Below are 23,214 nucleotides of genomic sequence, written 5' to 3' on the forward strand. Positions count from 1 at the left end.
ATCCAATAAACACGTAATAAAAACCACTTGGTTTTTTTCACGTAGATTTGATAACTCGCCAATTTTTGGAAGTCTCTCTGTAAATACGCTAATGCTGGCAGTGTAAGTCATGAGTTTGCTGGTATTTCGTCCGCCCAAGGCCGTGGACAACGACACGTTTTTTCGGCGCGGGTGTCCCTAGCGGAGACCTCTCTCGCCCTATCCCTGAGCCACGTTACTTTTGGTTTGTATTTTTTTCCACATTTCTATGAACGTCTCTTCTCCCTCCCCTCCAGCCCCTCTCTCTCTCTGCCCATCAATTTCCTTCGTGGGTTTCACGTCAGGGAGGCCAAGCAACTGGTCTCGTCCGACGAATGGCATATGTCTCAGCTAAACTCGCAGGTGTAGCAGTTTTCTGTCGGCAGATGTCGCTTCTCACCGTATTTAGTCTAACTTCGCTTAGTAATAAGGATAAAAACAAACGTCCTCGCCTCGCAGAACTCCCTCTGAGCCCTCATTATATATAGTATTAAAACAGTCACAGCATCACCGTAGGAGTTTTGCCTCCCGTCTTTTCAGCGTTGGCTGATGTAGAGAAGTTTTGAAAATTATTTTTATGCTCATATAATAAGTACCTCTTTAAATGAAATAGCTCTATTCTTAGTATACAAAGAAGGAAAATCGTCACGAAAGCTGACTAGCTACTCTTGGTTTCAGAAAGTAATGCGTGTATAATGTACGACTGCAAGCCGAGTACTAGCTTTTGAAATGCGTAACTTGACGCAATTGTCAAACAGATCGGCGATATGTGCATGCACATTCAATTTTGTCGTAGCTGTAGAGCCCAGCAGGCTTGACCTATTAGAAATTATCCAATAAAAGTTAAATGTTGCTGGTCACAATGTACACATTTGTTTCAATTTCTCCAGGATATTAAATTTTGTTTGCAATTGCAATCCATTCGTTCTCATTCCCCTCATCTCCGTGGAATCTTCCGCGTGGATGTTCTCCATTCGTCTTTCTCATGGTTGTGGTTATTGGCGAACGGGATGGCAGGGGTAAAGGATGATATGGTTGAGCCTTTAGAGGAAAATATCAAAAAGAGAATGGAATGTGCATCAATTAACTGATAGCGCAAATGAATCCGGTCCTCGGACTCAGTCATGCCCCCAACCTATTTGCACTTGTGGATATTTTAATGAACAAACGGAAGTATTATTTACCAAGGTAATTGTATGTTACAAATTTGTGGATACAGAATTGGCGTAGGGCACGTGGAAATTATAACTGAGTGGAGGATAACTAATTTTTTCGTCGGCGAACAATTTTCGAATCACGCAACTAACATTGTGTATCACATAAGCAGTTTTTTATTTTAAAAATTCGTTTTGATCCAATTTTTCCTTGGCTGGGTTAGTAATTAGTATCATTCTCCCAAAATTATAAATGTAGATTAGAATAAAAAATTATATTGTCTGCTTATAAATATTCTTAAAAAGGGACGTTGGACTAAAGACTTCGTTCTTTGTGTTATCGTGCGGATTTCAGTTGAAAAATATTTGCTGGGCATGATGATGTTGACGGCATTCTAATGTGGGTCATGAATATTTTATGTACGTATCCTGAATATTTAGGATACGATTTCCATTCCTGGTTTCAGAAAAATTTTCTCTAGTATCTATAGCTACGTGGACAATATTTCCCATTTACATTCGTTACATATTGTGCTAGCTATCTAATGCTTTAGTATTTTATAGTCATAGTTTCAGTTTTCTCATAATGAAGGATCAATATTTTTGATGGAATAGTGCATAGGTATAGGCGGGGTCCGAGAGCCTCCTTATTTGTGTCTGGTCCGGTACCCAGCTAACCTACGTCAACCAATTGGTACAAGACTATGATTTCTAGTTAATGGCTGTACTCTGTCCGTTGATGTTGAAGCTGTAGAGCAGAAATCCTAACCTTCGGTTGGGGAGGCACAAATATTGACGAGTTAACTGTGAAGTGATTGTTCCCAACAATCTTCGGATGCTTCTTGGTGTCCGAAGTCACATCTTGGGAAAGTAAAATTTGTTCAGGAACTAAGAATCTGTTTTTATTGTTGCACCGTTTAACTAAAACGACCGTCGTAAGGGACTAAGCCTTTGCATCTTCCATTATTTGCAATCTAATACTAACGACAGGAAATCCTAATCTAAGCAGTGGAATTAAACTTTGTTGTCGCACCCGTCTGGCAATGATTACTGTCATTAATTACCTGCAAAGTTACTTAGTGTTTAAAAACAGCTCATTACTGGCTTTGCATCCATAATTGCTTTTAAATAACTCTTCTCATACTATGGTTTTTACAGGTAGATGATTTGGAAATCTCTGTACAATAATTCAAGGGAGAGACTTAAGCCGGATGCAGTAGCTTCCGTATAAATTTTCATATTACTTACCATTATCTTGTTTTAAGGTATCTTTGGTGCACACACAGACTTACTGGGAAGGAGTATGGTGAGATTGAGAGGAAGAGGAGACAAAGGGAAGTGGGGGAGATTTCTTGTATCCCCAGTCACCTCTCTTAGCCTAACGTAAGAGAGTAATTCACTGAAGAGAATGAGCAGGGCAAAAAGTAGGATTTTTATTCTTTTAATCTCCACCCGAAGTAGAAATTAATCGAGATTGGAGACGTGCTAATTTACCCGGGTTGTTTTTGGTTTGCAGTCACTTGGTGGTGACTGTGGATGCAGAATGTGTGATCTCGGACCCTGGCAATCTTCCTTTTTTGTGTTTTAGTGACGCCTTCAAGCAGAGGATATCCGCTCATTGCCCATAAATATCTGAAACTTTTTTAACTGAATCAAAGCCGGTCTGAAATTATGACAGTCTTTAAGAATGATGCCTTTGATGCCACTTCATACTGTGTTGTTTACTAAATGGCCATTTACTCAATTTAATTAGCTTTTAATTTCAGTTCTTTTGACATTTCTATTCAGCTCAGTTCTTTGGAGACGGTCAATGTTTATGAAAAGTATTTAATGTAATTTCAATGTCAAAATTCCGGCTATAATTCAAAATGGAAGTCTATTTCGAATAGATATGATAGAAGCCTTTGGATTCGTATATTTCCAGGAACATGGTGTTAATATTTTCAAGCACGCTATTCCCATGAAATAAAGCTTTCGTGGCTATTCCAGTAGAATGATTCCTTTAATGCTTTTATGACAGCATCCGGTAGGCAGTATCGTGTACATTAATTATGTATTCTCCCTTTGCGTCCCACGTCTGGAAGACTGCGAAACCTGGAAATCTTGAGTTGTATTGAATTGTTGGAAATCATGCGAAGATTATACGAGCTTATGCGTGCGCTAAGAAGAGAAAACTGTAGTTAAATACAAGTTATGCTTTAAATGCAGTTTTTGTTGATCTGCATGCAACTTTGTTGATGCTAATATGCATTACGATTCACACATTTCCTCTGAAATTGTTGCAACATACCTGTATTGTACGTTTACTTCCTCCGTGCATAATTGGGCTTTAAAACTTCAAAACAGTAGTGTCAAAGTTGACTGCTGTTCTATGAAAAGGGGCACGGATATTTTTTTACTCTTTGATTTAATGTTGTGGACTCGCGAATGGACCGAGAGAGAAATACGGATATGAGACAAAAACTCGACGCGTTTAGGTCTCAATGAAACGGTGTGAGAATACAGAAAAAGATGTAAAAACTTGTAAAACGAGTTGATGAAGATGAATATCTAAAAAGAATGCGGGTGTATAGAGCTTAAGGTGGAATATCTCAGGGACGTCCAAGCAAGAGATGGAAATACCAAGACTGAAGAAGGTAACAGGCATAACGCCTAATGATTGAAAAAACAAGAAGTAATGCTATTTACTCCCTTAGACCTAACGGATGAAATGACCTCTGACGCCGAAACACACAAAAATTAAAAATTTTACCGATATGTTTCCCGACCCCTACTTCCGCTTTGCAGCATTTGATGTATTGTGGAGGATTAGAAAATCATGTTACCCTAGTTATTTAATAATGGGTATTGTGAAAAAATGTCCAGTGTCAGTAAACTTTATGTTCAGTAATGAAAAATTTAAAAACAGTTTTACTTACTGTCCCTCTTTATTCAAGTCCCCATTCATATTGTAATATTTTATGGCAGTTAATTCATATTTTGTGATGTGTGCTATGCGCGTCAATGAAAGAATCAGGCCATGGTTATACGGGTCTAATAACACTTGAAATTTGAACATTGTAAACATTGTCGGAAGTGGTTCTTTCGGGTTTTCTTCCGCGTGTATCCATTTTTCGGACGATATTTCGCCAACGTTCCAGTTGGCTTCAGTGGACCTGAGGAAGCCAACTGGAACGTTGGCGAAATATCGTCCGAAAAATGGATACACGCGGAAGAAAACCCGAAAGAACCACTTCCGACATCAATAATCTCCGCGGAAGCCTGCATGGAAAATTGTAAACATTTTTCACACTCGTCTGCCTTACACTGGTGGTTAATTCTATATCCCACCATGTAGTAGCTGATATTATACTTTGATGGAACTTGGCTGGATTTTCTTCGAGATGGGTGCTCAAAATCTATGAGGCGTTGAGGTGGGGCGTGACCCAAAAAAGTTCAGAAGCCCTGACAAGTTTCGTTTAATATTTTTCATCCCAATTTCACGTATCCCTCGATGATCCATTACCGTAACTATCGCGTCACCCCATTTTGCTGTGGTCTCGAAGTCTATATGACTCGGGCATCGTTACCTGGTAGATGCTCCACAGTTGCCGGAGAAGAGTAAGTGAAAATTGCTGTCTCCTCCGCCGGGGTTTTGGGCGGCATTAAAGTTCCCGCTCGTGCGTGCATGGCTTCCTTTTCGGCTCCTTCAATGGACCTACCACGTAGGGGTAGTCAGTGCTCACCTCCGGTGTTTCAGGGGGGCGGGGGAAGGAGAGATGGGGATATGAGGGCTAATCTTTTCCTTACTCCACTCAAGTCCACCCGACACCGTTACATGCCGGGATGCGATGATGAGTCGGTCATTTTTCTCTGATATTGAAAAAAGGAGGAGAAATTTTCATACCGTAAAAAGGTAGCAATCTCAATCGATTCCTGGGGGATCAGAAGCGCCTCAAGGACGATGCGGTCAGCGGAGGGATTCGTTCGGTCCAACCGTGTCAACGAACGCTCTGGCAGCTGGTATGAAAAATTGCCCGATTTAATACGTGACCAGTCCCGAAAGAAAATAAAGGAGTTAATAATTTTTAATGGCTATTTAAACGTGACTCGGGGTAATTTTTGCGGGAATATTTTTTTTTTGGGCTCCGAAAATTTATGCAGAATGCTTTCTTGCTAAACTCCCCGTGGAATTTCGTAATTTTTAATTCCTCTTCTCTTTTTACGGCCGTCTTTCCGGCGTTTCTAAAATGACTGAGGATAAGAATCGTTTTGTATGCACAATGATGGGTTGAAGTTACCTCGTCGTAATAGCTAAAAAGAGTGAGTGGTAGATACTTAAAACGGATAGATTTGTAGGAGAAATTGCATTAATGGCATAAAAGGGAAAGCATATAAAAATGTCTTCCCCATAAAATGCTTTTCTCAGCGTTGATCCACCCTAAATTAAGGGTCATTGTTAAGTTAGGAAAAATCAATGTTCATTACTGAGGTGTTTCCATACTTATGTTTCTGAAGTTATTTAAGTTCTACTAATTGCATGTCATTTAAATTAAAGTCTTTTAATTTACTTAGTTTTTCATTAAATCTACTGTAACCTTGGAATCTCTTCATCACATCAAGTATTGCCTTATTCTATGCTGGCTTCATACTCGGATACAGTGACAAACTCCACTCCTATTTTGTAGTACGAGGTTGAGATGAGTGAAATACAATAGCGTGAAAATTATTAATGCATTTCCTAATGAAAAATAACGTAGGAGAGGTTTCACTGGTCCATAAAATATGTTTTTAGGACGCTTAACCTGTTGGTTTTAGATAGAGTTAGCTTTTAAAAGTACCTAACAAATGAAAGGGTGCTGTCAACTAACCTACTGATCGAATGAGTAGTGGTGTTGAATTCATATTTACATGTATTCCTTAGAAATTAAATCAGTAAATGAGAGTTGATTCTTTTCCGATAAAGGTGGGGGGAAAAGTGCATAATGCGTAACATCGGGTGTCCTACGTGGAAGTGTTATTTGTCCGCTATTGTTCCTTTTATACATTAAAGACATTGATTCTCAGGTTTCCAGTAAACTTCGACTATTTGCTGACGATGCCGCGATACATAGGAAAATATCCAGTCATGAAGATAGAGTTTCATTAGCTAACGACCGAAATGCATTCCAGAAGTGGTGCGAGACATGGGAGCAAGAATTAAATTTGAATAAATGTGTTTCGATAACTTTCTTGACGAAAAGTATTTTACCCGAAAACACTTACACATACAGGAAACTAGCGTTACACGAGTAGAATCAGTAAAATACTTAGCTGTAACAATAATTAGGGATATGTCATGGGGCAAAGCGTTCGTGAAATTTGCGGAATATCTAATAAAACGTTTGGATTCATAAAAAGAGTACTTGGGAATTGTAATGAAATGGTCAAGGAGCTTTGTTATTTCACGTTAGTTAGACCCCACTTTAAGTATCCTGCAAGTGTATGGGATCCTCATGAAGTAGGCTTAATTTTGGAACTAGATCGAGTGCAACTTAAAGCAGCTAGGTTTGTGAAAAGTTGTTATGAACAAGGTAGCGGTGTCACGATAATATTGGAAGAATTAAGATGGGAGCCCCTGGTTGACCGTAGGCTTAAATACAGGTTAAATTTACTGCGTAAATTTGAGGCAGGTTTCTTATCTGAGGATGTTAAAGACATATTAAAGGCCCCGAATAACTATGGGAAATCAGATCACCAACGTAAATTCAGGGAGATTTATTGTAGAACAGATAGATTTAAAATGTAATTTTAGAGATTAAAATAAATATGACAGCAATCACGTAGGAGATAATTAGAATTGGTGGTATAATACTTTGCCGATATCCTGCATGTTATTCTGTTTATTTAATAGGCCCATCTTTTAAACAGTTCTACGACATGCTTTGAATATGTGCATCCTGTTATTGGATATTATTGCATTTAAGTACTTTCTTTCGTATGATTAAAATTTTTTGAGTTCACGATCAAACTAATATTTGTGTAGAGATAGCAGGATTGCGATTTTGCATGCATGGCTGGTGACCCAACCCTTTCACCCCACACGCCATTGCTGCGGCTTGCGTGGAATTGTGTAGATGTAGACTTATTGAGCTCTAAAATTGTGTTTCTTCGAGAAATATTGCTGTTGTCGCCCATTTGCGCCCGCGACGAGTTATATTTTCGTTTGGTTTGAGGTGCATAGGTCACGTTACTGCATCTGCAACTCCGCGCTAACCTGATTGCAATAATTCCAGTTGGCTGCGTGACTTTTGCTTGCTAACGTCCTACGCTCCTCTGATATTCCAGTCCCATTAATTCAAAAGGTCTGGGATTTCAATGGGCAGAGTATGTAAGAAACAGTTGAAGCTCTTGAGACCAAACATCCGGTTTGGGGTTCATGGAAAAAAATAATTTGTCCTACAAGGTTTTGGTATTCAATGTCGGAAATTGATAGCAGAGTATTTAGCGTTGTAGAACCGTTGTAGGTGTCATCACGTCTTTGTAATAAATAAAGAAAACTAATGGTTCATGCCACAAGCAAATTGACGTATTTATTTCAAAAATTTAATCGTGATGACTTCTTCATTTTACTCCAGCCATTTGTTGGTATGGCAAGTGATATCTCCGGCCGAAAAATGATGATCGCGTATGTTCACTAACTTGTTCAGAGTTACATTTCCAGTTTGGCGTTGATTCAGCGTGGTTCTTACTTTGCAATTTATTTTACGGATACTAATGAAAGAGGTCCAATGAAACAAAAGACTTTTTTTCTGAAAATATTAAGTACCTATATTGCGGCCAGTTTTCCGAATAGTTATGATTAGGGTATTATTGAAGTAAGCCTTGAAAAAGCAACAATCACATTTTGTTGTCTCAGGCGTAACTTTATGGAATTTGTATAACATATTGAAATGTAATGAAATAATTGACTTTGTAATTCCACACACTTCTTATTCTTCTTATTTCATTACATTTCAACAACTTAATCACATTGGTAAAAAATCCTGCTGAGTTATTTTTTTGTATGCGTTTTCAAAATCTTTCTATTCTCTTGCATTTCTGAAGAGAGACGTTTTTAAGTTTATGAACATGCTATCTTTTTAAGTTGAGATAATGAGAAGTGACAGATTTTAATGCCATCTAGTTTGCGCATTTTAACCCATCATTAGAGTTTGCCACTCCGTCAATTATTTCTTACCCATATGGTTATTTGATGGCTAAAACGATGAGGACAATTTGAAATTCTACTAGAAGAAATTGTTAAGTGAAGGAATATTTTACTTGGATAGGCGGTCATTCTTTTCTTCAAAATATTTATTATAGAAGGGAAACGCAGATGTGGAATAAAAGTGTAATCGGTGAAATAAATTGTACTTGAAGTTTAAATGAGTCCTAAGCGTATTCGTGTCCAGCATCTTCCCTTTACCGCGTGCCCCCAACTCCAAATTAATTTTTAAGGAAGATCCGAAATGATAGAGAATTTCCCTCCTTCCGCTGTAGTAAGGCAGAGGTCAACATTAAGTTTCCGTGGGTCAAATAGGCTCGTTTGCATAGGAGAAAATGAAAAATAATAGTCACTTCCTCGGAATTCCTCTTCGTGGGAGGAACTGTTCTTCATTCATTCTCCCGTTACCATGCACGTGCGATCTCTGTCAAAAAATATAAGCGTCTTCGAGACTGCTCTCGTGAAAGATCCCGCCTCCCTCCACTAACGAGATCGAACGAGAACGACCGACAATGGGATACGAAAACACGAGTTTCTGCTGCAGTAATAATGAAGAAACAAATCTCCCCTCTCTCCTGTGGCCTTGCATTCCTCCAGCGGATAATTTACAGCCCCCGCCTCCTTTGACGTCCGAAATATGATTGAATCATAAAAAGGTTATCTTTTCGTTTATGTCTTTCGTCCGAGGAAAAAGGAGGCGAAGATCCGCTGTCTTGATTTCAATACCGGTTTCCACCACCACACTGTAGGAATTTCTTGTGAATAGGCAGTACTACGTTGGTCATGTACCCGATGGGTATGCTTTGCATTTCATTTTATTAATTTATGCGGTAATTCCACTCGCAAAGCATTTTTCTCTGTTGTATTATTCCCATCGTATTATGCTGAATACTTTTGTTCAATTTCATTTGCAAAGGCGGCGAATTTCAACTGAATGCAGTGCATAGATTTTATCTCCAGCCAATCGATGTCAAAGGATTCTGAGGCAATTCATCGTTCCATTTGTCTGTTCGGCAATTGGCAATTGCTAGCACGCTGCCTTTAAAAATGTAACTCAGTTTGTAGTCGGAATGAGGGAATTTTCTGAAGGGATTTGACGAAATGGTCGTGAAACGTTCTCTCTACGATTGATCAAAGGTTTTTAGTAGGATGCGAGGAGAATTTCTCGTCCGTAAACCGTTGGGATATTTGAATCTAAAGGTGATCGTTGTCCACATGAGATAATAAGGAAAAGGTGAGAGAGCCTATTTGTAGTTTCAGGTCAAACGCAAAAAGATTGCCTCGAAGCAGTCGTTCCCGAAAGCGACGAAAGCTTCTTTCTTCCTAGTCTATATAGTTGAAGATCATGGGTCGATTATTTTAGTCGTAAAAAGGGGTGTACATGAGGTGACGGTGACCCTTTTCAAACGGTACCGGGGATTCTGACCTTCTAACATGCTTTGATTGTGCAAGTGTTGACCGAATATTGACTGAACGCTAACTCCGAGAGCCACCTTTTAAAGTTCTCTTTCTTTATTTTTAGCACCCATTGCTCATAACTGTTGTATTGTCTCTTGTAGGAACAGATATTATGGAACGATCGGAACAAATTGACGAAGATAAGATTAGTAGTCCAGTAAAAAAGTCCTGTCAGTGTAAGTGAATTATAGGAATTGTTCAGTGAACAATTCGTCACCGTATGTGTATAAGATATGTAGTGATTCAATTTCAGATTCAGTCTATAATATTAGTGTATCAAATTGAAATGATTAAATTTGGAGTGATAGCAGGTTGATAATGGTGGAATTGAGGTGTCACTGATGTCTAAGGTATGGGTATCTAATGAACAGTCCGAATCGCTAGTGAAGAAAACTTGGAGTCAAATGGTAGGTACTAAGGTAAAATCTTCTTTGTGAAAATATTAAATAGGGTATGGAAAAGGACAAGGAATAAATGGCTACCATACGAAAACATTAATGGGACTGGTCTAAGGAGGACAAGCAGAAGGAATAAATTATACAATTCATGGTATTTGAGAGCAGTATAAATTCATCGCAAAGATTGAAATTACTCTCTTAACTGGAAAATACCTGCCGTAATTGATAGCATGGGTGTCTTTGTACCATTTGCATGGTTTTCAAGATCAGTTTTTAAATAGCTATCACCCAACGCTATTATCACTATCTTTTATACGTTCATATCTTTTGCTTTGCATACGTTATGCTTCACTTGAGCACTGCTGTCTTTCATCGTGAAATGTTCCATAACTTGGGAGGGGTAGAAATGCAATTTTTGTACCTTGGGTTGGGTCCGAACTCATCACATCCTTGGAATTTATACCGCAACGGAGTTTGTAATGTGAACTTCATGACCCTATTTACATCAGCCGTTAGATAACCTGAAATAACCAATCACTGCAACACGATACAGGCGTTGAAATCTCTGTTATCAGATATTTTAGTAGTGAATCACTCAAATTTAAGAAATGACTGAATTCATTTTAACTGTTTTAATATAGTTTTTCTCATGTCGATATACCTATAACTGAAAAAAATTCTCAACGTGAGTGGTTAAAATATGACTGAATGGTCTAAACATTCCTGCTTGATTTCCTGTAAGTTTATGATTAGTTCAGTAAGATTTTTAATTTAGATGGCTAATGCATTTCATTTTCATACTGTTTCGTTCTATCGTTTATCAATAACTTTTGGAGATCGAGATGGTGCGGGGGTTAACGTACTGACTTCCCACCCAGAGGGCCTGGGTTCAAATCCCGGCAGTGTTGAATATTTTTCAGAGGTATCTCGATCCCTACTTGAGGTGCTTTGTGGAGGGCACTTTGAGTGAGTACGCCGTCTGTCGGATGGGGCGTTAAACTGCGGACCCCTTGGCGCCTTTCGTAAAGAGTAGGCTAATGCCGACGCCGGGTTTCTCTCCACCCTTCATCCTTTCCTGTGACCTCGGTCGCAAATGACCTCGGTTGTCGGTCGCCTCCCCTAAAAACTACTACTCAATAACTTTTATCCTCCACCTGTTCGTATTTGTTTCTATTGCAGTACTTCTGTATAGATCGCATTCTGTTAAGCTTAGCCATTGAAATAAATATTCTTTCATTGAACTAGTGGGATTCATTTTAACATCCGTCAGCGGATTTGAAAATGTTTTTTACGTTTGGCCTACAAGAACGTGGCAATAAATTCCAAGTTGCGTACTTAAATTCCCCCGTAGCCATGCAGAAGGCCGAAAGTTGAACTCGGGAGTGGATGATAGAGAACTTGTAGCCTAAATGGAGCAGGCGTTGAAGACTTCCGGGGGAATGGGTTTTCTGGGAGCGGGCGTTGAAATCTCTTGCTCGGAGGAAATGCCTTTTCTTTGTTGGTCGTCGCATTTTCTTCGTGAGCACATGGATGCCGGAGCACGTACTACCCGCCCACCTCTTCCCGCTTACCCAACCCATCTCCATCTCATGCGAGTTTTTATTTTAATAATCGCCGCTCTTCCATTAGCGCCTCTCCGGAAGCCACGTCTCCGCCGCTCAAATCCCGTTGCCGCGTCGTGCGTCCGTCATCTTCCCCAAGACAAAGGGAAGGCGAATGAAGGCACGCGTGAGCCTGATGACTTGGAAGGATGATGGTGAGGGGAAGGAGTGAAATGGAGGGCGTGAGCATTCGCCTGCACAGAAGGCGGCGAATGAAGCCGCAACTGCCTTACCCCCTCATCGCCTGCTTACTCCGCTCTTCTCCTCCCACCGGGTACCGCGCGATGTTGATGTACCTTGGTATCGATATTCGTAGAGCGTTGTAACATAGAAGTCATAGAAGGCAACGAAGCGAGAGCGACGATTGTGTCATGCTCAGTAAGACCATAGAGTAAGATAAACGTTTTAGTTAATAGTCAGGCTTAGATGGTATCTATTAATGAAAGCTTCTTTAGGGTTATCCGCTCTAAATTTGTGAATAGTTGAAATTTTTGATTCACTATGCATAGGGTGAGTGATTTTTATGAAATTTCAGATAACAATTGTTGAAGGGCTTCAGTATGCCGTGTGACTATTCTCCCGTTGAGCATATTAGGTCGCGTGTTCCGAGCCATCGACAGTAATTTTTTTCCAGACCGTGTTCGCAATATACTCACTTTGCTTGTCCAAGCAGCCAAGTAAATTCTTGCAATGGTCATAAACGAGTGCTAAGGGCGGAATAGTTATCCGAGCGTCCGCATTATCGTACTTCTCCTGCTTACATCCAATTAAAGGAGTGAATATTGTGCCTTGGTGAATATGGTGAGTGCTGTTTATCTAGGGATAACTGTGGGGAAGCCTTTCAGAGCATATGAAACTGAAGGATTACTTCTTTTTTCAGTTTCCATTCTTGTGCGTCGTATTGAATGCGTGTGCTAAGAGTTCGCTGTCAAATGCGTATTATTTCCACGAATCTTAAATGCGATATCGATGCGGGTGTACATTCCTGTCGAGAAATGTATTGCGGTACCTAGCATCCATCTGGGAAAAATCGAGACATGAGCTTTTAAATTAAGTATTGGACTTTTCAAGAGATCCTCGGCGCTCTTCAGGCTGCGCTCCATCCATCACCCCATCTTTCGGATACTCCCACTCACGCTCACCTCTCGATTCACCCCTTTCATCTCTGTTTCCACCTCCATCCCACCCGCCCACGCAGTCCATATTTTACGGCCCGAGACCCCGCGGGGTGCTCCCCCGTCGGAGTCGATCGTTGAAATCTCCACGGGGGCGAAGTACTATTCCCTCCGAGGATAACGTGGGATCTCGGAATTCGGGGGTTACTGAGGTCCGCGGAAGAGATTGAGAGAATTGGGTATAGATCCAATGGTTTCTAGTCAGATGTTTTTGGCCCCCTCGGATTGGTTGCCATTAGGGTTTTCCCGCGAAAAATTTACTCTATTGGAGAATACGTATAATGGGCCTGAAGGGAGAATTATTTAATGTTACTAATAGTTGCTATCATTTAATTTTCAGTAGAAAACATTGGCAATTCAGCATTATTGGTCATTGGTTGACCACTGCCATTAAAGGGGAGGCATAAATGTTGAATACTTTTCAACATTAATTCCGACTCAATATTATAGACTTTTCTTTGTATAGATGGCGGTATTAATTTTTTGCTTCAACGCCTACCCGATTCAGTAACAAAATATGCCTTTTTCCATTGTACACATCTTTTCTCGTAGACATGGTAATTCAAAAAATAGGCAGTTAAAATCTGTATTGATATGTCATTATATTTTTTCTTCATATTATTTCTCGTTAGCTGTTTTGAGTGCACTTCTCTTCATGTGTGCAGCTTAGCACGGAAAGAGTGCCGTATAATAATATTTTTACTCTAATTAGCAGCCCGTAGGGAACGAAAGGTGTCACAACAACCAAGCGGCCATATCCTCAAGGTTAGGGCTTTGCCCAACTAGCTTCTATCCTCCGTTAATAGCATTCGCCACTGCCTTTTTTTACCACGTGCAGTAAAAAAGGGTAAATCCACTCTTCGCTTTTGGTTGGGGCAGAGTCTTGACTTGTCCTTCAAGTAGTTTAAGGCGAAAGTTTTTTGGACACTCTCAATAAAAGTGTAAAATTGCGTCTTTCACTTCTCCGCCGCTTTATTCGTTAAGGTGTGAGTTGATGGAAGGGAACTAAAATTACGGGAAAGAACTCAACATAATGCAGAGAAGCAAGTAAAAGGTAGGATCCCTTTGTCGTAAACAATTATAAGGTACATATTTCGAAATATTGCCGCGAAATAAGGCTTTCCGTGCAGGAGTCTTTATGTCTCATCAATTTCAGGATTCGGAAAGATTTTCAGCCGTGATACTTGGTGGAGGAATATGTAGTGTATACATTTCACCGTATGAACGGAAATTTGACTGAAATAGCATCATTTCATTTTAACAGAGAGTTTCCGTTATGTTAAGTCGCTGAGAATTATCCTACAGCGCAAATAAGAGTGCCCACTTAACCATTTTAAAACTTCTGCAATTTTAGTGTATCGTCATTCAGAATTTTATTATTATCTTAAGAAAAACGAGTAGTTTCTCAGCTTGTTAGAATTTCTTCACTTTGTAAGAAAATAGTTCTTGATATTTCCATTTAAATGTTTTAGCGGAAAAAACATTTTTTTCGATATAATTTATTCTCCGCAGACTGTATTTTTAGTTTCTTCACAATGCTGTTTTTAAATGTTGAATGTTCTTGAAATTATACTCATAAAAGTACGCGTTTTACGTGTGAAATACAGTAGGTAACTATTTTACCTTTTGAAATACCGCAATCTACACGAGAGAAAGGTAAAGAATTTCTGAGTGGTAAATTGAACTTCTCCGGTGTTTCATCGAAAATTTCCAGATTATAGAAAAGCCAAGGCGTTGCATTTTGAATTTATTAATTTAATACTTCGATGTCATCTGCTATTCCATTTATTAGAATGCCCTCCGATCAATTCGTGATCCCGTCGTTCACATTCTTAATTACGAAAAGGCGGCAACTCGAAGACCCATATCGCAAGCGCGGGGGCCAACTCCCAAGGAACAACGCTGACTCTCCTATTGACCTTAGATTGGTAATATCATGGAGAGGACCTTGACCTATTATATGCAGAATTGTGGGATCTTAATTTTCTCATCAATTCTGTTAATAAAGAATTGTACCTAGGCTTATTTAGAATGATGCACGAAAGTATATATAGAAAGTATATATATAGATATATATAAGAAAATGATTTTTTATCTACTCTTGATAAATTCATCTAGATAAGGGCTAATCAATGACTATATTAGCATTATTGTATTTCCAGTAATCTTTCTGGTTTTTGATGAACCTTGAAACTCGTATTCGGCACTGTATTGTTAGTCAGGGGACTTGGTAGCCCAACGGTAGCGTTGAAATACTGACCGGAGGGCCCGGGTTTGGTTCCCGTGCACACCTCTCTGGGCACCCTCAGCTTCACCCGAGTTGTATGGTCACGTCAGCTGATCTCCCTGGGAAAGCATGATTGGCACATGGAAAGGGACTAGCCCACCTACCCTGATGTGTAAATTTCAACAAACACTAGCATCACCTACCAAATGGACAAAAGGGTTAGTAACTGTTTATGGTTTTCTCCTAAGTCCTAAATGACTTAAATCAAAATACCTTTAAAACCCATATTAAAATAACTCATTCTTTAGATCTGCATACTTTTGACCTTCCTTAATTCCATCCAAAATCTTTTCCTCTCTCTACCTCAGTCTTCTGCATTCCATTGCCATGTCTTGAACTACATCGATTTTTTGCTTTCCATCCATTTATTTTTCCCTTCTTTTACAGATCCACATTCAAAAAGCCTCCAATTTATACGTTTCCTCTAGCAACAATGGCCGTGAATTAAGGATAAATATAAGGTTCATAGGGGTCGCGGTAGTCCAGGGGTAGAGCGTTGTACTCTTGACCGGAGGGTGCAGGTTCGATTCCCGGGCAAGCCTCTCTGGGCATCCTCAGCTTTACCCAAGCTGTTTGATTTTTCGGGTGCATGATCTTTTTGCGAAACCATGACCTGCATAGGGAAAGGAACTGGGCCCCTACCCTGATGTATGAATATCACACGCCGTTGGGATTAGCACTGGGTGAACTCTACCATTACCTACCAAACCGACCTTCCGGTTGATTACTGTGTTTATGGTTTTATAAGGTTCATAATAGAATATGTAAAAGAAAATATTTTAAAATCATATGATAGAATAAATTTATGTTATCTGTCTGAAAAAAGTTATAATGCAGTTCCTTTGGCCACCGGTGTCCACTGGGGTCGATTTATCACATTTTTCCGCTCCCCATCCGCGCATTCCTGAGGGATGACCTCATCGTAAGTGCGAGAGAGGGATATGCGATGGCATTCACTTTCATACGGATTCTGGTTTTGGTGAAATTCCTACATCCTCTTGCCCCGTCTAGTTAGCTGCGATAGCGTAGTAAACACATTAGTTAGCAATTCCCGTCAAATAGGGTCACTTTCTCAACCTTTCACCGATTGAAAACAAGCGTCCTTCCCTTTGAGGAAGCATGGAGCATTAGGGCTTGCTGTTTTAGTTAGATTCGTTGTCCGTCAAGTCTTGCATTTGCCCAGGGATGAATAATATACCGCCTACAGGTCTGATCCTGTCTGCTAGCTGCTCCTACCCGGCCTGTAAAAGTCTCGGGTTTATTAACAGTTGTCACTTCCTCGATATTTTCCTTAGAATATCTGTTACCAGCGTCATAGACCCTCTTCACAATCCAGCTCCGCAACACTCAAGTGGTTATTGAGAACACAGTCGAGGAAGCTGACGAAAACTGTCTCAGTTAAATTTGCGTGAATATAAATCTATTTAATAAATTGAAGGCATCTAAATAATGCCTCTCGATATTCAACGTGGCCATTAATTAGTCCAAAGATTGGTTATTGTTTTGCCGTACTATCGCACTCCACTGTACTTCTTCCAGATATTAATTGAATTGAATTGTGTTTTCCATGTAACTTTATTAATTATGCTTGGGTCCTTATCCTCCCTGTAAACCATTCGTTGAACTCTCTTCCTCATAAAGACTAAATTTCTTGCCGGGATACCATATGATAAGTGTATTAAGAATAAGTATAATTTAAAAAATGATTAATTCTCTAATTAAGTTTAATTAATTTTCGAATTTCACTTCATGGTGTGGCATGTTATCCCGATTAATGTTGTACCAGTTAACGTCATGAACTATCCTTTACCGGCAAGTGGTGGACTTCGTTCTCGAAAACTTGGCCTTCCACGGTAGCTGCGGCAATGAGCGTTAACTTCCGCGTCCCATTGTGTTAAGTTAATAGGGGAGAACGTATAGAATTGAAAAGAAATGATAAAATAAGTAATTGACTAGAAGCTTCCTTTAAGGAGTTTGCATGCCAGCATCTTATTTTCCTGCCCTATTTATTTCCAATGGCTTCCAGAATCATGGGGCGTTCGTTCTTCAAGTTACTGCTTGAGTCGTCTACGGCCAAATCTCGATAATGTGCCGGTTCACGGTCATGGGGGCACCGGCGGAGCTGGACTACGAGTTGCACGCTCTCAATTTCGACAACACCATCCAAGATACGAGTATACTGCCCGAGAACGACCATCTAGACAAGGCCACGGTGTTGCTTATCTCTGATATCATAAACGGAACTAGGCCGAAAGAATCTAGCGCCGTCGAAGTGGACGACGACCACCGCGTGGTAAAAGCTCTTTGAAATTATGGTTTTATTTCATGAACCGCTAGAAGAAGTAGCTGGGTCGATCATTGTTCTTCATAAAGTGTTCGCAGTGTCGTTATCTACAAGTCGCTGAGCGAAAATCCCATAACTCTTCTTCAAATGCCATTCAATGTATGAAACCGAGAATCCAGCTGATCATGGCGCTACCGCGAATTTTTGGAGATCAGTCGCCAGGCACAGGATTACAAAGTGGGATGCAGTGGAAAATCGCATTATGGATAAGAATACCACGTAAGTAGATCTATGATCGCACCTCGTCGACTTGAATTGATTGCGACATTACAATCATTATGTGTTAAATTCCAAATGGAGATCACTGTGTCACCGTGAAACGCTGATACTTCCTCGATTGCTGCGAAAAGACGTGCCACGATTTTACAATGCTCTTCCTCAAACCTGTTGACGATGCTCGCAGATCTAGTCCTGATAATTTCTTTCCTGAGACTAAACACGTTTAGAGAAGGTAGAATTTTTTGTTTAGGAAAATTTTGTAGTTTTCAAGCGAAAATCTTTGTCAAGTAGCAATTACAGAAGAAGGTTATGAGGTAACTAAATTTTGTCTTGGAGAAAAAGAGATGCTGATAGGAAGAACATTTTATGAATTGAGGCTCAAATGGGAATGAATCGAGACCTCGCATGTATACGTCTCTTCCCGGGGAGGCGGCCGAGTTGCGAATGGATTGTGCCCCGGCTAAAAATTATGCTCCTCAAGGGCTATCACCCGTGGTCTTTTTTTTACCTCCAACCATCCACCAACCCCTTCCTGGTCCCTTCGGACATTCCCAAATTTCTCTTTAAGGTGATGTGCGTTCCGAAGGGGGAGGGAAACCCATTTCGTGCAAGCTTGCGTGAATTATGACTGGTCGTAAATTCTTACCCCGGCTCCGTTGGTCGAGGCGATGTACATTCGCACGCCGTGTGTTGCTGCTTCACATCGTGAATGGATAGATGGCTCTGGGCGTATTTCTCGGACGTCGCCGCCATAAATGAAGGAGCAAACGTTTTTCGGCCCTAGATGCGCCACCCACCCCGACCGAGCCTGGCGTCCTACAAGAACCCCTTCACCGCCGTTCCCCTCACCGTCCTCGGAGGGTTAGTTTTTCATGGGCTCCAGATGTTCCAAATTTCTCACGTTGTGCGAATGACGAAAGTTCGTCGATTGTTACCAGTCAGCTAGAGGAACGTTGTCTGCATCCTTTACATTCCACTGGGGAAATTTAGTCATCCCTATCATTGTCCTTTAGCGAGTGTAGTTGCTATTCGTTAGTTGGTTATCTCTTTTGAGTGACCACCTTCCTTAACTAGTTGTGGCCATCTGGGGACATCCGTTTTTCCTTTTATTTCACGAACGTTTTCGCGAATATACGTGCATAGCGTTGTAAAAATTTTTAAATAAGTGATACATTATAAAAATTAAGGTTTTTACGCATTCACTATTCAAATATAACCTTTGTAAATAATGAAGTAGGATAAAAATTTGCTCTACTTGTGGTACACAATATTTTTGCTGCCTACTAATTAATACGGATTTAATCGATTGATCTTGCATATTACAAAATGCTATTGAATAAAGGGCATCATTATAAATGTGCGATTTGTAGGTTCTACAGGGTGCGCAACAATCAGGTAAATTTGACACGAGAGAAAGCCAGTGGCTTAGGTAAGAATATATTATAAAGGAAATGGAAGGGAAGGTCCGGAAAGAAGAAAAAAATATAAATTTTCTTATACAAGGAACCATCTCAGTTCATTCCGAATCAATTCTACAGCCTTGACAATGACCTTTTCTAATCGGCCAGACGACCAGTATTTTGCTTCTATATGAAGAAGAACTTGTACTGAAACGAAAATGTCAACTTGTTATTTCCGAGGTGATGGTCTCGTCCTTGTCTGGCCGTGAGTTACAATTAATTTCATTCTTGTAATACGTAATCTATCAAAGCGTTCCAAATCTAGTGACTTTCAAATAGAAATAGTCGGGGACAGCGCCGCACAAAATTTTGGCTCATCACAACTTGCAGTTTTATTTTAGAGTTTCAGATCACTCAGTCAATCTCACCCTTATTCTTTAATTTTTGATCCACTACTGAATATCTTCTTCCCGTCAAGGCGTCGGTCGAATGATTTTCAAGACGACCTTCAACCCAAAATGATTGCCCCCTCGGACGGGTGAAGGCATTCAAAACACCTGATGCCCCTTTCAAACACGTTTTGGTTGGTCCCAATTAGGGAAATTCGACGATATTCCTCGTCTCACGACTGCAAATACCCCATGAAAAAAGTTTATTGGTCATAAAGTTTCATTAAATTCCTCCATGGGAGCCACAAGCCGGCCGGCCTCGGGGCCAGTGGCTACGCCGGCCATAACTTGTCACATTTTCCCTTTTTATTCTCCACCTATTGATGCCTTGTGTTGACTTACCATCCAATTATTTGGTTCTGTGACTGGAAACAACCCCAATACCCCTTGCTGATGCAGAGAAAGTAGGGAATGGGAGTTACAGCCACGGAATGAACGTTGCTGTGAGTCATGTTTGTTTTACTAGGAAATACTGGTATACTCGTACATGATTGACAAGTTGTCAGGAGTTCGATCAAATAATTGTGGCAATGAATTTGAGCTTACCAGAAATAAATGGTTTTGGGAATGAAATGCAACACAAAACCCCGTATTCTTGGGATATGAAACTTACCTTTCCAGTTCATCACCTACGAATTGAGTTTGTCTGCACAATATCACGATATCGTCCTAGTGCAAGATAATTTCTGCTTATTTCTTTCATGGTAGGAGGGCGCTGTCCTCATTGGGTAGCACATTGCTTCGTACCATTCTTCATTGTCCCTCATAGGTTATATATGATGGATTTTCATTGATTGGGTCAATGTTTAAGTATCACCGCCTACGTCGTACCACCTTTAAAACCTGATAATATTTGTTTGGATACCAGTTGCAAACCGCAAATAATATTTTATTATCATGTCAAAAGAGAGAAATGATGTGAATGAATACAAAATGTGTAAAATGCTATTGGAGAAATTGGAGTGTAGCGTAAGAGACGTATTAAAATTGTAAGGGTTCAGGTAGGAGTGGTGAGATAATCATTTTCTGGTGCCCAATATCGATATAAAATGAATATCGATGGGGTAACAATGGATCTACTCGGTACTCTGCAAGCCACATAGAGTGTGACACATGGGATGATTCAAAACCAGGTGTATCACTAGGTTTTACACACCAGGTGTATCACTAGGTTTTACACAATTAAATGTGACATACTTCCCTAGTCCAGAGATACGGGTTTCTCGTATTAAGAGAAATGAAATAATGACAAATGACAACGCAATAAGCTAATTGATGTAAAAAATTGTTTCCTTAGCCAATCATTTAAAGTGTTCTCTTACCTAATCTTTCGTGGAAAAAAATCATTTTACATCTGTTGATTCTCCGCTTTATCCGCCTTATCTTATTTTCATGTCTCTGCTACCATAATAAGACGGGGCTAGTTTTTGATACCACATATTTGACTTCACCGGAAGAGATCTGCTTCCAATGTATGCAAGAGGTTTGATCTGCAATTTAATCTTCGATCCATGAGAGATTTCCCACCTTGTTCCTCCTCTTGCGATACGATATATCAATACGGCTATAATTTTAAAGTATATGGAGTGAGACCATGTTGACCACATAGATCGATGTCGACTTTCTCGGGCATATCGTGTAGAATGGACTGCATTGAATCATATCCCCATATCTTTTCGCGTAATGTCGATATTTGTCCATAATCAATAGCGCCCATTTCGACTAGATCATCCATATTGGCCACATCGTTATTTATGGTATACTCAATTTCGGAAACAGTCCATTCTCCCGCCCAATCGGAAATTCTTAGGGAAAATCATTCTTAGGAGTATCCACTATATTGCCATTCACATTTTTATAATGCCAAAAAAAACCCAACTAGAGGAGTTTTTTCTCCTTCATTCTGCTTTATAGTCCAGGCAATCCCATTTCCATCTAAACTCCTCTTGGAACCTTTTAGTTGGAATATTTCGTCCTCTTTTATTGCTTTTACGACTTGGCTCTGAAATGGTCTTGTCTATAAATTTTATCGTTAATTTTCGTTATTTTCGCGGGTTTTTTATGTATTCCCTTTACATGAACGGTTATCTTTAAAAACTTAAAGTATTTTCTGGCAAGGTATTTTATATCTAAAATTTTTTTAGTGTTATTGTAATCGAAGGTATGCTTGAAGTATCTCTTTTTAAGTTCTCAATAATCAGTATTGGTTCTTGTGAATGCGGGTGAAAAAGTGTATACTTTCATTTGTTATATTGTTGGATACTTCGATGCACCCGTGGGTTCTCCTCTGACTCTCGTAAATAATTTTTACATCAGTGCGTGGGAGGCTAATCTTTTAAAACTCAAAAGTTGTCGCCTCCAAATGAAGCAATATCTTTAAATGATTGATTTATATTCTAGGGTCGAGGAATCTTTCCATACTATATTCTATCCTAGGGCACCTCGAAGCCTGTAAATTATCGTTTTGGTTTTCTTCCAAATGCCGTTCATTTTTATTTTGCTGTGGCTGTTATATTCCTTATCAACTTAAAATATTATTTAGGAGCCCAAATATTATTGATATTTGTTGTCAAATAATTAATTTTCATCAAGGCTATTAATATTTGTTCTATTCTTGTCATCATAACTGATAGTACACTATTTCATGGCTTGAGGTGGCGACTGGTATGGTTTTGGATTCCCGAAGTTCATTATCCCAGTTCCCTACGTAATGGGGATATTGAAATGAAATTTAATTATTTCTATTTTACGTTTTTTTCTAGGAAATAATTTCAAATTCTTAAAAATGCAGTTTATGCAATGCTTTATCGATGAGCTTTTATTTAGCAATGCAGTTAGGAGCGGTTCACGAGAAAACGAATTGGTAAACGAAATAGAAATAGGATTTTTCAATAAGAGTTTCATTGAATTGTTCCATAGCGAAATTCAAAATCTGTATGACAGAATAAAAGAAGAAGGTACATGCATTTACTTAGTTCATCGACCGGCCTAGTGCGCAAGTTTAAACACTAATTTTGTGTTCGCACACGTTTGCAATCGTGGCGTTAATCATCAAATTACCACGTGATTACTGTGCGAAATGGCGTCTTTGGTCAAGGAACTTTGAAATCATCCGCTATCAGTCACTGTGGAATGGTTGTCTTTTACTTTCGCATGGTTTTGTTTTATAATGAAAACGCACTTGCAGCCTTGGCGGTGATAACAAGGCTGAGGACTAGCTCTTTTCATTAAGATAATCAGATCGTGGGTTTTCTTCATGAATAACAGTAAACAATATTCTCTTACTAAAATGTTACATGATCGGAGCAGACTCTTACCTTCCGGAAACTTCAGTTTTCGGAAGAAAGAGTTAAACTCCGACCGTTCATTCGTACTTTTCATGTAATATTTCCGGAGCGTTATCTTTCCAAGGTAGTTAGGCCACTCTTGCGCGACCTCAAGTTTAAAAGACCAAAGGGAGGGTTGATGCCCTTCAATTTTCCCTCT

This window comes from Hetaerina americana, unplaced genomic scaffold (genome assembly GCF_022747635.1).
Source record: "Hetaerina americana unplaced genomic scaffold, ioHetAmer1.1.p SCAF_91, whole genome shotgun sequence".
Classification (NCBI taxonomy): Eukaryota; Metazoa; Arthropoda; class Insecta; order Odonata; family Calopterygidae; genus Hetaerina; species Hetaerina americana.